Below are 9,370 nucleotides of genomic sequence, written 5' to 3'. Positions count from 1 at the left end.
AAATGGCCCTTCTTATGTGAAAACAAGACTGTCCTTACTGAGATAATGGCCCTGTGTGCCATATAAAATCCAGTGAATGCATGACAGCTGGGTCATTTCTCTTCTGCTGTTGCTTTCTGAGGCTCCAATTGCAGGCCCTGCTGCAGGGTGTCTGGAGAAAGGCAGGAGCATCCTCAGCTCTGCAGGAGGAGCTGTGCAGGGAGCAGGACCCACAGCTGTCCCTGGGGCAGCTCTGGGCTCACACCTCGGGCTCCTGCAGCTGCTCAGCCCGGTGGTGACACCGGGAAGAGCTGGGAGTGGGGATGAGGCTGGGATGAGGGACAGGGAGAGCTCACCAGCACTGTGGCACTAAACAATGGCCTTTCTCTCTTCTAAAAATACCTTTTCCCTCTTGCTCCTCACAGCAGTGTAGGACACGGTGTGCCAAATCCACCTGCTCCAGGCAGCTTTTGGGGCAGGAAAGAGGAAATCTTTTGGGAGATCTTGGGGAAATTCTGGTGCCTCATGGAGATGTGGAGTGAGCAAAGCCCTGGGGAAAGGCGGCCCCTGGAGCCAGAGAGCAGTGGCAGCACTTTGTCACCATATTTACACTTCCACTTGCCCAAAGTGAAGCGCTTGGCTCTCCTCCACTTGCGGAAGGGATTAGCTACTTCATAACATCTAGACAAGATAATCTCTCCAATTTTGCCTGGAAGAAGTCCCTGACAAAGAGCAGCAAAGCAACAATAATGCCAGATGAAACAGTAATTGAGTTTGCCTTCTTATTACTTTCTCATCTAAGTTTGTGTTGGTTTGAATTTTATTTTGTTGTTGTTGTTGTTGGTACAGAACAGCAAAACACTGTCCCTGAGCTGACTCAGACAGCAGAGTCCCTTCTGTGGTGAACTGCAGCCACACAAGGAGGTGAGCAAAGAGGGGAGGTGGAATGACTGCAAAAAGCTGTGTGTAAGTGATGTTACACACTCCATCCTCACTGGAGCAGTGCTGCTCTGATGGTGCATCACAGTAAGACCCCACGAGAGCCACAGTGCTGCATCAATCCAAAATGGCCTCAGCCAGCAAAAACATCTCCAGGAGCCTCTGCTCCCTCCAGCCAAGCATTTTTCAGTTTCCCCAAGTTTTTCCTTCCCTTGGAAGAGCACCCTAGTATGAAATAGCAGGAAGAATAGCTGCGGGGCTCCTGAGGGCCTCCTGGCGCTGCTCCCCAATGGTGCAGAGAGTTTCATTTGCAAAGGTGAGGCTGAAGTGCTCTCAAGTTCCAGTGAGGCAAACGTCACCTCCTGGAGCACTGCTGGACCGTGGGCTGGGCACAGCTGCTGGCTCAGCCCACACAGCCCCAGCTCAGCACCTGCTCCTGCAAAATTGGGCAAGCAATGGTGCATGCAGGAGACGTTTGCTGGTGCTGTGTTACCCCACCAATATTTTAAGGATAACATAAAATGCTGCTGTCAGTCCTGGCCTCGAAGCAAAACACATCATCCTTGTTTCCTTTCTCTGCTTGCTAAGTGATAGCCATGTATATTTTCAAGGGGATTGTCCTCTGGATTTTTTTGTCACCTGGTATCAAAGTTCTAAAGGTCACATTTTTCAAGTTCTTTCCTTGAAGCTTCAAAGACTATACATTTACTTTAAACAAAAACTAAAAACCAGCAATTTTAGAAAACCACTCCACACCCAGGGACTCGGGAAAGCTCTAAATATCACTGCCAAAGCCCAGTGCTCTCAGCTCAGCTTCAGAGCAGTTTGCTTTTGCTTCATTCTAGCCAGTCTGTAAGTGTATTTACACCTAGAAATTGCACATTTGTAATTGTGCCTGTTCATAAGCAAGTTATGACAAACAAGTGTGGAGTGCCCAGTTATTATTTCAAGCAGCTAAATGTTTGGTGCTGCGTGCCCCATCTCCAGGCTCGGCAGCACTCCCTCATCCCACGGGAACACCACAGGGCATGGGGGGAGCAGGGATGTCACCTCAGGGCTGTGGCAGTCACACAGAGTCTGACCTGGCTGGGTGCCACCTCCAGGACAAGACGTGGTGCCCAAGCTGGCATCGAGGCAGAGGGGAGGGAGATGATGCCTGACCCAGCCAAGAGCCTTCTGTGCAAAATTAACCCATCAGTGCAGTTTGGGTAAGTCTGAAGTGGCAGAGTGACTTCATTACGATGAAGTGCTCCGTGTGGGATCCCAGCCTTTCTTCCCTCAGTGTCTGGAGCCTGGAGGTCTCTTCTGCTGGGCTGTCAGCTGGGCCTCACACAGGTTTTCATACAGCTCTCAGTGTGAGCATTAACAGGTGGATGAGGCTGGAAGAGAAATGAAAGACCTAAAAATCTGGATCCAGCTCAGGAGGAGCGAAGGGAGCACTGTTACAGACCTTGTCACCCAAAATCTCTTTTGGATCTTGCTCTCCTGACAAAGCCTGTTTTAATAATTTGCATAGCTTGATCTTGACACCGATGGAAACTCCAACTGAATTTTGGCCAAGAAAGGATGGATATTACAGGGCCAGTTGCTTAATTATGTTTACAACTAAATTGCTGCAGTACATCTTCACTTCCTTGAAAGTGATTTTCCTTCTGCTCTTTAATTTCATAGAACAATATGAAAGACATGAATCTTCATGAAACTCCTCTCCTAATGCAGCAGAGACTCCACAGTGTTTGCAGGCTTTGCTTTTCATCACAAGAGGTCCCAGGGGAGGTTCAAGGTAGGATCCTTGCCATCCCAGCTCAGCAATCACAGAAAGCCAAATAAATAAAGCAGGAAGTTGGCAAAGCCCTGATTCAGCAAAGGCAGAAGCACAAGTTCAGCAGTAACCTCTGCTTAAAATGATTTGGAATAGAAGAGTTAATCTCATGGCTGCCCAAAAGTCAGACCAGGAATCCAGGGCCTTGACAGTCGGCACATCAGTGCTTTAAATCTAGTGGGAGAGGGTGCTTAAAGCTGAGGAATGTCTTAAATATGGGAAAAGCACTTTCCCTGGCAGGAGGTAGTAACTCACAGAATGGTTTCCAGTCCATGGCCAGACGTAGTGGGCTGATTTTGGTGTGATTTTGGCTGAGGCACTGATGCCCTGAGTGAGGCTGGTGTTGGATGGCAGTGGATGGGTGATTCCAGAGCAGGCTGCCAAGAGCAGCTCCTCCTCACTCCCATCCCTTGCCAGGGGAGGCTGGAGATCCCTGGCCAGTGCGGGGAAGGCTGGGGGCTGTCAGGAGCTGCTGTGCCCCCCTGCTCAGCAAGCACTGCCCTGGTGAAGTCTCTGGCTGAGGGAAAGACGGTGTAGGATCAGGATAGGGGTCATCTGCATCCAAATGCCCTCCCAGGGGAGGGATGCAGGGTCTGCCTTTGGGCTGCAGGGGTTTCACTGGACGCTGGGTCGGGGCAGAGGGAGGGAGTGCAGGATGCTGTCTGGAGAGGTGGGTTTGCAGGTTAAACATCCCCGGAGGAGGGAGCACGGTGCTGTACCAGCCCCAACGCGCCCGACCCCACAGGACGCGGCTCCCGCAGCCAGCGAAGCCCGGCTCTCTCCTCTCTGTGCCTATCTGATCTGCACCTCTGTAATGATGTGGTTAGAATTGAATTATGGTGCTTTAATGTAGTTACAGCTACATTTCCCAGGCACATTTCTTCCTGACGTACAATGCTGGAATTTAGGATGTGGCCAGAGGCCGTGTGTGACTCCTTGTCTCCCGGGCTTGTTGCACGTGCTGTGCCAGGCCCTGGCCGGAAAGGCCAGCTGAGGAGCTCGATCTGCATCTGCTGCTGGAAAATCAGTGAATCACATGGAAAGCCAGGGAATTATATTAGGAGTAAGCCCAGAGTGAGGCTCCTGCCTGCACATGGGCACAGCCAGCATCCCACAGCTGGCTCTGGTCTTGTCCTTGTTCTCCAGCTGCAGGAAAATACCTTCAAAGATCCATGGGTGAAGGGGTGATCTTTAGCCACTATACATGGTAGTGTGACTGTGAGGATTTTGTGCCCATTGAAGATCTGTGCTGAGATAGCCCAAACCCTCACGGAAACTTTCTTGCTCATGTGTCCTTTGATGTGAACATAATGGTCGTGAAATTTGCTGTATCAGCAATAAGAACCATTTGATTAACTGAAAAGAAACAAACAGAGTAGTTAATTCTGAAGTCAGACAGGAAATTATGGATTTGCCATTTCCATCATGCCAGAGGTGCAGGAATGCCCAGACTTCAGAATGTGAGGGATCCCCACCATCTACAGGGAGGGAACTTTGCTTATCAACCTCTCAGGGTGTTTTCATCAATTCTGATCTGCCTGCTGTTAATTTAGAGCGATGGTGTCCTCTGGGGAGTGACTTGTTTTTCCTACCCCTGATTCAGCTCCATACTTGTGAATTTTAAATGCATGTGCATATATAAATGAGTGTCTGTATTTATCCAGATCCTGCCAGCACACGTTTTGCAATAATTCTCCTTGGATGCTCTTGCTTTCTCTGCAGTCGATTTTTTTGAATGACATGGAACTGATAATGGATGTGGTTTCAGTGTGATCGGGCTGACTCGTCTCATTCCACCTCTCCTGCTTTTGAGCAAGAATGTGAGGACTTGCTGTGTCTATTTTAGATTCCGTCATGAAAGGAATAATTGAGATTGAGATTCTTAGTCACTCAATGCGGAAGGTCAGGGAATTAATGCTGTGTTATACCAGACCATTCATTTACTGGGCCTCCTTTTTTTTTTTTCCCCTTAACTGTCTGTAGAGGAAAACAAATGTGGATCAGAGAAGGTAACGCATCTTCAACACCGTGCACAGCCCCAGCCTCTAATAATACACACTGTTTATCTTTATTTTGGGGGTGTTCCAGGGTAGTTTTATCATCATCATTGATTAGTGGCGACAGGGAGAAAAAAATCCAGGAGTAAGAGGAAGAAATGATTCCAGTGAATCCATTGACTCAGTGGTAGCATTGATCTACTTCTGGGAATTATTTATAGGAGAAGATTCATAGTTAATAATATTAGTTTGGACTTTGGGAGCAGTTTATCAGAGGCTTTTAAAGGCCTTTTGTAAAAATTAATCAGGGAGAGAACTAAGGTAGACAGCCTGGTTTTGGGAGAGGGAAGGAAATGGGTTTTCTGGCATAAATTTGTCCACCCCAGGGTGAGAGGCCACACCAGGGGTAACTTGGGGTGCTTGGATGTGTCCAAGCACAAGAGTGAGAGGCTGGATTTCCAGACAACAGAGCTGGGGAAATCTTTGGAAAATTCCCCAGTAACCACAGGACAGTGACCCCCGCCAGATCCAGCAGGGAGAGCTGCCCAGGGACAGCACAAACCCTCCTCTTCCCCTTCCTCTCCTCCCTGCTTTGTTTTTTTGCTTTAACTTAATTGATCTGTATCCTGCAATCCTACCCGCAGGAGGAATGACACATCTGAAAAAAGCAGGAGGATTTGTTTAAAGTGAGCTGCTTGGGTTTTTCGCTGTGTGTATATATAGAATTGCCTGGAAGTAGTAAATAGAATTAAACACTGTGGTTCTGAAAAACAAAATTCTCAGGGCTGTCTGTTGATTTCAAAGCTGGTGAAAACAAAGCAGGCTTTGAAATCTTTCCTTGCAGAGCTTCCCCCTCCTCCCTTATCATATGAAAGATGGGCTTGATAATATTTGGGTTTTATTCTTCTTTTGAAACAGTTGAAAAAATGCTGTTTTCTCAGTTAAGATGAAAATCATGATGTTTTTAATAAGGTCAGTGTAATGTCTTCATTAGCAAATGCTGAAATAATTTGATGCAAATTTGGAACTTGACAGAGAAAAACTCCAGTGTCTACCCAAAATGTAGAGTCACACTTGCACCAGGTTTGAACCAGTACTTCTTCCCTAAAGTTACTGGTTCTGGGATAATCTATCCTGTTTAGTGACTGGCTGCTGTGTTTTTAAGTAAGTCCCTCCTGCCAGCCAGACTCAGTGGTTTGTATTTGTTTTCCTGCCTGGCCCTGGGCTGCTGTGAGCCCCAGGGCTGGGCAGCACTCACGGCCTTGGGTTTGGTGGTTTCCTTTCAGGTGATGGAGCAGGTGGAAACAGAGGGGCTGGCAACATGGGAGGAGGTGTAGAGCTCACCACAAGGAAACACATGTGACCTTAATGGATAGGCAGCCTAAAATGAAATCAAAAACATCCAACGCACTAAGTCTGCACTCTGCTGAAATTTTGTCTGCAAATATCACAACCAAAGCTGCTGAGTGCTGTGCACTTAACAGCCTGTCCTCTGCGGCGAATCCCAGGGACACTCAGGAAGTCTTTGCCCAGCTTTTTGGAGATGTGGATGGTGCCTAGACAACCCTGACCAGTCTGACACCACAGACCCTAAAGACATCTCTTCCATCCCCTGTGCTACATCTTCTCCAAGGCAGGGCTGGCACAGCCCCTCTCCTGGTGTGGCTCTGTGGGGTGCTGCAGGCACTGGGGTAACGCCCGAGGCAGAGACACACCGAGAAGACCAATTGTTTGCAATGACATATTCCTCATTTGAAATGACCTTTGATTTCCTGGCAGCTCCCCAGCCTATCACCCCCTGGAATTCCATCTAAATAATGTTTGTCAGGTGAAGCCACAGCTGGGCAGCAGGCAGGGCTCTACTCCTCACTGGGGACCTCCGAAACCCACCGTCTGATCAATCTCCACAACCTGCTAAATGATAGATGGAATGTAATATAGGTCATTATTTCTTCCCTATGCGTGAAAATGAATTATTCAGTAAAGATTTAGATCCTTTTTATTATGACACTGAATTTATAGAGCACACAAAACATAAATGCAGATTTCTACAGCCCCAGATAGATGAACTCATTCTCCAGGCAGCGTGAGGTGGATTCAGCCCTTGGGCATCGCTGCACGGCAAAGATGGGTTGTCCAAGGAGCATGGCTGAAGCCTGGGAGATTGGGGCCTGCCCCCTTCTTTACCTGGAACAGCATTCCCAATCCATGCCCAGCTGGTTTAGGAGCCCAAGATCTCTTTGTTTCAGAAGTCAGGCTCTCAGGACCAAGAGACATTTTTCCAAGGACATTTGGGGATCTCATGTCATTTTGGCCTTATAAATGCTGATCTTAACAAACTCTGTACCTCAGTCTCTGATATGAAATGGGAGTTGTAAAAATGGAAAGGAAATTGGTGAGGCTAAAACCTACTAATGAGAGTAGGTGCTACGTGAGTACAGAGACAGAGGTGAACATCCCAAATTTGTCTGTCCTGCAGAGCCACCATGGAGGATCTGGGCTGGTTTGAATCAATAGCAGTAACTTTTCCTTGTTACTGGACTAAATGCTCCAACTTTTAATTGCGCAGCTAGGGAGAAGGTTATCCCTGGCCAGCAGTTACAGATGTCAGCTTTGCAGTTCATTAGCTACTTCACAAATTCTGCTGGGATTTTGGATTTTTAGCGTGAACATTATAGGTTGGAGAGGAGGAGAGCAGAGGGCAAGCCTGCAAACTCTCAGTGGGCTGGAGGAAAATCTGGGATTGGGACTGGGTGCTGGTGACTGCTGCCAAAGGAGCAGGACAGAGGGTCCTGGTTTATCACCCGTGGGCTTCAGGTGCTGAGCATGTCCCCGGAGCATCCCTGGTGCCATGGGTTTGGCTTCTCCTGTGACAGCAGAGTGCTGAGAAAGAGCAAAACTGACTGAACAGGTTGAAACTGGCCACTCCCCTGAACCCTGCCTCAGCTCTGGGGGAGGTGGAGAGAGAACGTTCTGATAAAGTCTTCCCAAACCCATTTGACCTGCAACATTCGCTGATGGAAGGGATAGCAGTGGAGATTTCCTTTCAATATATAGCAATCCAAATTTCTTTCTGAGCCATAAGAAGCAGCACCGAAGTTTCTTCTGTCCATCAGCAAAATCTGTCTTGTGCTTGTTCATTCTGGAACCCCTTTAAAATTCTGCACCGCTGCCAGAGAGATTAAAGGGGTAATATAACCCCAGGAACCACTCTCCTGACTAGTAATTTCCAGGTGATTATTACAAGGAATAGCTAAGATCTAAAGGAGGCTCAAAGTGGGGAGAAAAATACTGTTCTTTAATCCTCCCCATCCATTTCCTTTGCACACGGGTGCTGCTCACCTTGCTGGGGCAGGGCCAGGTCAGCCCCTTTTCCTTGCCCACTCTGGAGGAGCGGAGCCTGCCCCACTGCTGAGCCAGAGTTCAGTACTTTGTGGCAAAACAAACTAAATGAAGGGAATTATATCCCATTTTACAGTGGTCAGCATCAGAGCATGAATAACAGTGTTTCTCCAGTGGGCCTGACCTTGCAGCCCTGCACACATGCACTCATAACCACCTTGTTCATTAATCCCTGCTGGAAAGTATATCCACATACATCCCCCAGCCCCAGTAAAAGTATTATAATCCCTGAGCCGGAAATAGTTGGCAACCCCAAAACAGCTCTTGAGGGCTTGGCTGCTGAGCTGGGAGGTCTTGGTTGGGAGGCACTCAGTGCTGGACAGGCGGAGGAACTCAAAATCCACGGGTGTCTCTGGAAATGTAGAGCAACGCGTCTCAGTAGGGCCAGGCGGGCGGCCTGTGCTCCCACCAGCCGAGCCTCATTGCTGTGGATGATCACAGCAGGAGCTGGCAGTGCTGCTGGAGCCCTGCAATGAGGCGACACCGGGATATGTGGGACACAGGGCCACAGGACACACGGGGGCTCTGGGGCGCAGGAGCTGCCGCAGCACCGGGCTCCAGCCTCTTTCTTTGAGCAGCCCCAGAAAGCTGCAATTTAACCCCGGCGTGTTCGCAGGGTCCGGGCGGTGCCAAGGGCAGCGCGGGTGCCATGCCCAGGCTTGGTGACGAGATGGCACCACTCAGTGCCCGCGGGGACAGTCCTGGGTGTCACAGACCGGGTGTCACAGACCGGGTGTCACGGACCCGGGTGGCACAGACCGGGTGTCACGGTCCCGGGTGTCACGGTCCCGGGGGGCACGGTCCGGGTGGCACAGACCGGGTGGCACAGACCGGGTGTCACGGACCCGGGTGGCACAGACCGGGTGGCACGGTCCCGGGTGGCACGGTCCCGGGTGTCGCGGTTCCGGATTCACGGACCGGGTGTCACGGTCCCGAGTGTCACGGTCCCGAGTGTCACGGTCCCGGGTGTCGCGGTCCCGGGTGGCACAGACCGCGTGTCACGGTCCCGAGTGTCACGGTCCCGAGTGTCACGGTCCCGAGTGTCACGGTCCCGAGTGTCGCGGACCGGGTGTCACGGTCCCGGGTGGCACAGACCGCGTGTCACGGTCCCGAGTGTCACGGTCCCGGGTATCACGGTCCCGGGGTGTCGCGGACACGCGTGAGGGACGGACGCGCGCGGGGGGGACGGGAGCTGCGCGGGGAGGGCGCGGTGACGTCACGGTGACGTCAC

Source organism: Parus major, chromosome 19, assembly GCF_001522545.3.
Source record: "Parus major isolate Abel chromosome 19, Parus_major1.1, whole genome shotgun sequence".
Lineage (NCBI taxonomy): Eukaryota > Metazoa > Chordata > Aves > Passeriformes > Paridae > Parus > Parus major.
This window is presented reverse-complemented; position numbering follows the sequence as displayed.